This window comes from Triticum urartu, chromosome 1 (assembly GCF_003073215.2).
Source record: "Triticum urartu cultivar G1812 chromosome 1, Tu2.1, whole genome shotgun sequence".
Taxonomy (NCBI): Eukaryota; Viridiplantae; Streptophyta; class Magnoliopsida; order Poales; family Poaceae; genus Triticum; species Triticum urartu.
Window position 1 is genome coordinate 283,219,959 of NC_053022.1, and position 8,216 is coordinate 283,228,174.

At 38.9% G+C, this 8,216-nt stretch overlaps 1 non-coding gene across 1 annotated transcript; it reads right to left on the reverse strand.

Annotated features, from left to right (window-relative positions):
* Positions 1–237: 237 nt before the first annotated feature.
* On the reverse strand, positions 238–344 carry LOC125533274. The gene has a single exon (XR_007294204.1). It is a non-coding gene; the product is annotated as a small nucleolar RNA R71 (small nucleolar RNA).
* Between the last annotated feature and the right edge of the window lie 7,872 nt (positions 345–8,216).

Below are 8,216 nucleotides of genomic sequence, written 5' to 3' on the forward strand. Positions count from 1 at the left end.
GAGATGGAACATTACATCCTGATATGCACCTAATCTATGTGGATGAAGTTTGTCGATTATTTAAGCTTGTCGGTTTACCCGGAAATGAAGTTAAGAAGAAGGTCTTCCCTTTATCTTTGAAGGTAAAGGCATTGACATGGTATAGTCTATGTGATGATATCGGAACAGGGGATTGGAATCGGTTGAAATTGGAATTACATCAAAAGTTTTATCTTATGCATCTACATCATCATGATCGGAATTATATATTATATATATAATTTTTGGCCTCGTGAAGGAGAAAGCATCAGTCAAGCTTGGGGGAGGCTTAAGTACATGATGTAAGCAAGCCCCCATCATGGCTCCCAAAGGAAATTATCTTACAAAATTTTTATGCTCAACTTTCTCATGATGATCAAACCATACTCGATTCTTCTTCTACTAGATACTTTATGAAGAAGACTATTGAATTCATATGGGACCTTCCTGAAAGAACTAAACGAAACTCTAAATATTGGGAACTCGACAAAGGTAATGAGTCAGATATAATACTTGAGTTCGATTATGTTAAACTTTTATGGATACTGAAGCTTTTCATAAGTTTAGCACTAAATATGGACTTGACTCTGAGATAGTAGCTTCATTTTGAGAATCATTTGCTACTCATGTTGATCTCCCTAAGGAGAAGTGGTTTAAATACCACCCCTTGCTAAAGAAAAGATTGAGGAACTTGTTATACTTAAAGAAAAACTATCATTTACAATGTTGATTCAATTGTTCCTACTACTTATATTGAGAAACCACCTTTCCCTGTTAGGATAAAGGAACATGCTAAGGTTTCAACCGTGGTGAACATAAGTAATATTAGAGCACCTAGACCCTCTGAACAAATTAAAGTATAACCTAATATTTCTATGGTTAATGATCTCTTGGTTGATAATATAAATGGGCATGTTATTTATTTCTGTGACGAAGCTACTAGAATTGCCAAACCTGATACTAAAGATAAGAATATGCCTGTTGTTGGCATGCCTGTTGACTCAGTTAAGATAGGAGATCATTCTTATCATGGCTTATGTGACTTGGGTGCTAATGCGAGTGCTATCTCATTTACCTTATATCAATAAATTATGAATGATATTGCTCCTGCTTAAATAGAAGACATTCATGTTACTATTATGCTTGCAAACAGAGACAATAGTACACCACTTGGGATTGTTAGAGATGTTGGTGTCTTGTGTGGAAAAAGAAAATACCCTACTGATTTTCTAGTTCTTGGTTCTCCACAAGATGATTTTTGTCCCACAATTTTTTGTTGACCTTTCTTGAATACTGATAATGCTAAGATTGGTTGTGCTAAAGAAACTATTAGTCCTAGCTTTGGTGATATATCTCATGAGTTTAATTTCTCTAAGTTTCATAGACAACCTCATGACAAAGAATTTTCTAGTAAAGATGAAATTATTGGTCTTGCTTCTATTGGTGTACCTCCTACTGATCCGTTAGAACAATATTTGCTAGACCATGAAAATGATCTGCACTTGAATGAAAGAAATGAAATAGATAAGATGTTCTTTGATAAACCACCTATTCTTAGACATAATTTGCCCGTTGAAACTCTTGGAGGTCCTCCTCCACCTAAAGGTGATACTGTGTTTGAATTGAAAGAATTGCCTGATACATTCAAATAGGCTTATCTTGATGAAAAGAATATATATCCTATTATTATTAGTGCTAACCTTTCAGTGCTTGATGAAAAGAGATTATTAAAAATTCCGAGGAAGCACCGTGCTACTATTGGATATACTCTTGATGATCTTAAGGGTGTTAGTCCCACTCTATATCAGCGTAAAATTAATATGGAGGCTGATGCTAAACCACTTGTTGATCATCAACGAAGATTAAATCCTAAGATGAAGGAAGTGGTAAGAACTGAAATATTAAAGCTCCTTGAAGTAGGTATAATCAATCCCATAGCTGATAGTAGATGGGTAAGTCATGTTCATTGTGTCCCTAAGAAAGGAGGTATTACCATTGTTCCTAATGATAAAAATGAACTTATTCCATAAAGAATTGTGAGTGGGTATAGGATGGTAATTGATTTTAGAAAACTAAATAAACCTACTAGAAAATATCATTAACCCTTACGTTTTATTGAACAAATGTTAGAAACATTATCTAAGCATACAGACTTTTGCTTTCTTGATGGATATTCTGGTTTCTCTCAAATACCTATATCACAATCTAACCAAGAGAAAACCACTTTTACTTGTCCTTTTGGAACTTATGCTTATAAACGTGTGCCTTTTGGTTTATGTAATGCACCTGCTACCTTTTAGAGATGTATGGCTGCTATATTCTCTGACTTTTGTGAAAAGATTGTTGAGGTTTTCATGGATAATTTTTTCATTTACGAAACTTCTTTTGACGACTGCTTAAGCAATCTTGTTCGAGTTTTGCAGAGATGTGAGCAAACTAATCTTGTCTTGAATTGGGAGAAGTGCCACTTTATGGTGAATGAAGGTATTTTCTTGGGACATAAAATTTCTAAGCGAGGCATTGAGGTGGATAAAGCTAAAGTTGATGCAATTGATAAAATGCCATGTCCTAAAGATATTAAAGGTATAAGAAGTTTCCTTGGTCATGTTGGTTTCTATAGGAGGTTTATTAAAGACTTCTCTAAAATTTCTAGGTCTCTTAGTAATCTCTTGCAAAAAGATGTTGCATTTGTTTTTGATGATGATTGTGTAGAAGCATTTGAAACACTCAACAAAGCCTTAAATTCGGCACCTATTGTTCAACCACCTGATTGGAACCTACCTTTTGAAATTATGTGTGATGCTAGTGATTATGTTGTTGGTGCTGTTCTAGGACAAAGAGTTGATAAGAAATTAAATGTTATACACTATGCTGGCAAAACTCTAGATAGTGACTGGCTTCTTGATCTTGACATCCCAAATAACCAAGACTGGCTTCTCATGGGGGACTTTAATTATATATGTTCCCTAGATAACCGCAACAAGCCTAGAGGTGACGCAGTAGATATGCTCACTTTCAATGACCTTATCTGTGAGCAATAGCTTATCGAGATACCCATTAAACAAAGACATTTTACGTGGAGTAACATGCAACAAGATCCACCGTGGAACAATTAGATTTGTTTTTTTACCTCACTCAATTGGACTGCACAATTCCCCAATACTTTGGTGAAACCCCTTGGAAGACCTACCTCGGATCATACACCATGCAATGTTATCATTCAAACAAACATCCCCAAATGCAAGTTATTTAGATTTGAATCCTACTGGCTGGCTCATCCTGGTTTCATGGATGTCATTAGAGAAACTTGGAACCGACCCATCAGATACCAGAAAGATCGCAATGCTGCTTAACTTCTATGCCAAAAACATAAAATGGTCAGGAAAGCCCTAACCGACTAGAGCAAAAACATCTCTCGACTCTCAATTGCCATTCAGAACACCAACAATGCCATCTCCAGAATGGACACTCTTGAAGAAGTGTGGCTGCTCACTACCCCTGAGAAAAACTACCGGAAAATTCCCAAAGCTCACCTCATACGCCTTCTTCAGTATCAGAAACAATACTGAAAAAGGAGGTGTACCACTCATTGGATCAAATTTGGAGACGAAAATAGTAAGTTTGTCAAATCGATAGCCACAGAGCGTTACCACAAAAACTGCATTGCCACACTTAAAGCTCATGATGGTTCCATGATTGATGACCATGCGGGCAAAGAATCTATCATTTTTAACTCTTTCAAACAGAGAATGGGCAGCTCCGCAACTCCCAACACGAGGTTTGATTTGTCTTCTCTAATACAACCTAGCACTCAACTTGATGAGCTCACACTACCTTTTACTGAGAAAGAGATTGATGTAGTAATTAAGGACATGCATGCCGATTGTGCACCTGGACCTGACGACTTCAATGGCTCCTTTCTCAAAGCTTGTTGGCCAATAATCAAACAAGACTTTTACAATTTATGTCAGGAATTCTGTGAGGGAAGAATCAGTTTGGAAAGTCTCAACTATGGATAAATCACGCTCATCCCAAAAACCAACTTGCCTGAATCTGTGAATGATTACAGAACGATCACCCTACTCAACTATTGCCTGAAATTAATCACCAAACTATTGGCTAACAGGTTACAGTGAGTCATTCTTAATTTGGTGCACAAAAATCAATACAGGTTCTTGAAGAGGAGGTCCATTCAAGAGTGCATTGCATGGGCCTTTGAGTTCATACATCAGTGTCATAACTCCAAACGGGAAATTGTTCTAATTAAACTGGATTTCGCCACGCTTTTGATATGGTTCAACATGAAGCTATGCTCCAAATCATGAAACATATGGGCTTCAATGATAAATGGTTAGCGTGGATTCGCACCATTTTTTGGTTTGGAAAATCCTCGGTCCTTCTAAACGGTGTTCTAGGCCGACAATTCCACTGTCGTAGTGGTGTCAGACAAGGTGATCCTTTCTCTCCACTGATTTTCGTCTTAGCAGCACAGCTCCTTCAGGCTGCCATCAACGATTCTTGTAACCATAACCTGATAATACACCCCATCCCACCAAAAGGAAACCCAGACTACCCGGTGATACAATACGCGAATGACACGATCATGATCCTGCCCGCCTGTCCTATGCAAGCCCGTGTCATGAAGAATATCCTTGAAGACTATGCGGTGTCGATCGGCCTAAAAATCAATTTCCAAAAATCCACGGTTATCCCAATCCATACCTCAGCTAACATATGCCAGGAAATGGCAAACCTATTTGGAAGCACCGTGGCTGGGATGCCCTTCACTTACTTAGGTGTACCACTTGGAATCACCAGGCCAACAGTGCAAGATTTGATGCCATTGTTTTGCAAGACTAAAAGAAAGATTACTTCCACAATGTCCACTATGTCTTATGCCTGGAAATTATCACTTCTGAATTCCATAGTCACATCCTTAATCATCTGTGCAATGTGCACTATCAAGATCAATCCAAAAATCTTGGAGCACCTTGATAAAATCAAAAGACACTATGTGTGGAACAAAAAACTGAGACGGGAGACAAATGCAACTCGCTTGCTTCTTGGGACATGGTTTGCCGCCCCAAAAATCTTGGTGGTTTGGGTATTATTAATCTGTGATTGCAAAACGAGGCCCTTCTGATGAAATTTCTCCATAAGTTGTAAAATCACATGGATATCCCGTGGGTCACCCTTATATGGAACACACATTATAACTCCTCGGTTCCTCACACCACTGACCCTTGTGGCTCTGCTTGGTGGAAGGATTTAATGCAGCTCAACTCTAGTTTTATAGGGGTGTCCAATATTGAGATCAGATGTGGCACGACATCCCTTTACTGGAAAGATCTCTGGCTAAACGACATACTCTCAGATAAGTATCCACGTGCATATTCCTATGCCAATGATAAGGATGCCTCAGTCAGAAAATTTCTTAGCTCCTCTGATCTTAGAGAGGCCTTCCACCTACCTATCTCTATTCAAGCACACGAGGAGGCCATAAAAATGCAATCTACAGTTGCTAGCACCAACTTCTCGAACAATGATCATGACAAGTGGACATACATCTGGGGGGAAATGAGTACACAGCTAAAGATTATCACACTTTTTACCACAGAGAGATCCAGGTGCATGTCTCATTTAATTGGCTCTGGAAATCTACCTGCATCCCGAGGATCAAAACATTTGGCTGGCTGCTACTGTCGGATAGACTGAACACCGGAAATATGCTCAAAAGAAGACATTTCAACATAGAAGACACCCTAGATTGTCTCCTCTGCAACCTACCTATTTAAGAAACGATGGAACACCTATTTTTTAATTGAACGTTCGGCCAAACTTGCTAGAAATATCTAGGAATTAACTGGGTAGACCACAACCACAGATTGCATCTCATCCAAGAGGCTAAAAACAACTGGGGGCGACCAATGTCTATGGACATATTTCTTGTGGCAGCCTAGAGTCTTTGGAAGGAACGCAACAACCACTATTTCTGAGGAATAGTTTCCACTTTCGAGGCTTGGAGAGCACGCTTGGTCAAAGATATAAGTAACTTACTTCATAGAGCATCTGATAGAAAAATGCAATTCATCACCGTCTTCCTAAATATCCCGACCCCTCAAAACCCCACCTGATACTCTCTTTCTTTTTGTAGCTTTGCCTTGCACCCAAAGTGGTAAGGGCAGCCCCTTGTAACATGGTCTTGTACATGTAACCTTTACAAAAATATTAATACTTATGCAGTAAGGAAACTCCCTTACTGTTTTCTATCAAAAAAACTCTAGACAGTGCCCAAAGAAATTATGCTACTACTAAAAAAGAATTTCTAGTAGTTGTGTTTGCTTGTGATAAATTCAGATCTTCAATTATTGATTATAAAGTAATTGTTCACACTGATCATGTTGTTATTAAATACCTTATGGAAAAGAAAGATGCTAAAACTAGACTCATTAGGTGGGTTCTACTTCTATAAGAATTTGACTTGCATATTACTGGTAGGAAGGGGCTAAGAACCCTGTAGCTGATAATTTATCTAGGTTGGAAAATATTCTTGAATGCTGTAACATCCCAAATTTCCAATTTGGAATGTTATACGTTAGATCATCATTGCATACCATATTTTATTTTGCTTTTGGCTGATCCTAGAAATTCTACGCAACTCAAGGACCCACTGAGAGAGTTGGGGATTTCGTTATTTTCATATTTGAGTTTTCTCAAATTTTGAGAATAGGATCATTTGATTTTATTTATTTTATCATCAATTATTTCTATTACAAAAATATGAGAGAGGGAATAAAATGACTTTCCCAAAATAAAGAAATATTGAGGATCAAATAATAAAATCAAATAAGATTTTATTTCGGAGTTTTTCGGTGTTTTATTTAAATTTAGGAAAAACGTGCGTTTTTCAAAATTGCATTTAGGTCCCAAATAAATGTTCACCTTGTGCTTTTAGAAGCCCGTGAAAATTTATTTCGAAATTTTTGGAGTCCGTTTAGTATTTTTTTTATTTTTCTTCTGCGCGTTACGGGCCGTGTTCGGCTAGGACTCTGGCCCGAGGTGGCTTTATAAGCCGGCCCAGCCCCGGGGGAACCCTAGCCCCGAGCCGCCCCAACCGCCAGACCCCGCCGCCGCCGCCTACCCCGCCGTCGCCACCTGCGCGCCGCCGCGCCGCTCGCCGCCCGCCGCCGCCGCCGCCCCGCCCGCACGCTTGCCGAGGTTCGCCGCCGCCTCGAAATCCGCGCCGTCGTTTTTTTTAAAAATAATCGTTCGGTTTTTTCGTCGGTTTTCCGCCGGATTTTTTTTCTAGTTTCGTTTTTTTAAATAGATAGGTTTTTCCGGTTTATTTAATTTAGCTAGCATTCATCGTTTTTCTTTTTCTCGGATTAAATCCGCGATTTTTCTGATCGCGATTCCTGATCCGATTTTCGTTTTAGTATAACTTTTCGCTCATTTGTCGGAATCAGGCGATTCAAGCGCCCGGAGTTTCATCTCGAAACCCTCTATTCGTTTAACCAACTTAAACAAGATTTTGCTACTGTAAAATTTGCCCTAGATCCAGATTAGTAGAATGATGTTGTTTTCTTTCGCCGTTTGACTTTCGTTGCTTCGTTCGATTTGATTCTTTTTGCCAACCGGAGTTCTTAAGTTGAACCTTCTGGTTAGATCTCTTATTTGAGTTTTACCCGTGCATTAGATCAGTACTTATTGTATGCTTGTTTGTTTCTCTGCGATAGAATACCCGGAGTGCGCCGCCTGTTACTTCGAATCTCTAGGTTTCGCGGATCATTAGCAAGGCAAGTAACACTTTGATCATACTTCTCCTACTACCCAGTTTTATTGCATTAGATCAATCCTCACACATTGCATGATTAGGATCTAATTAAATTGTGGGATGGGAAGTAGTTGAGGTAGTACCTATTACCTGTTTATTATCAAACCTTTGGGAGTTACTTCTACGTTTGCTTATTATGCCATGCTATGCTAGTAGACGTGGATTGGGTGAGTGATATCCATGAAAGATGTGAGTTTGTTAATTAATGGTTTATCTAAGGTGGCAACTTAAACACACATCTGGGTGGATTGAGGCACCTGGGTATTCCAGGAATTGCCTGTTTTCTTTTGGACCGCCACCCAGGCTCAAAGGGATCATGAGACTATTCATACTAGAAACTTCCGTGTGCAGCCACAAGCTATTA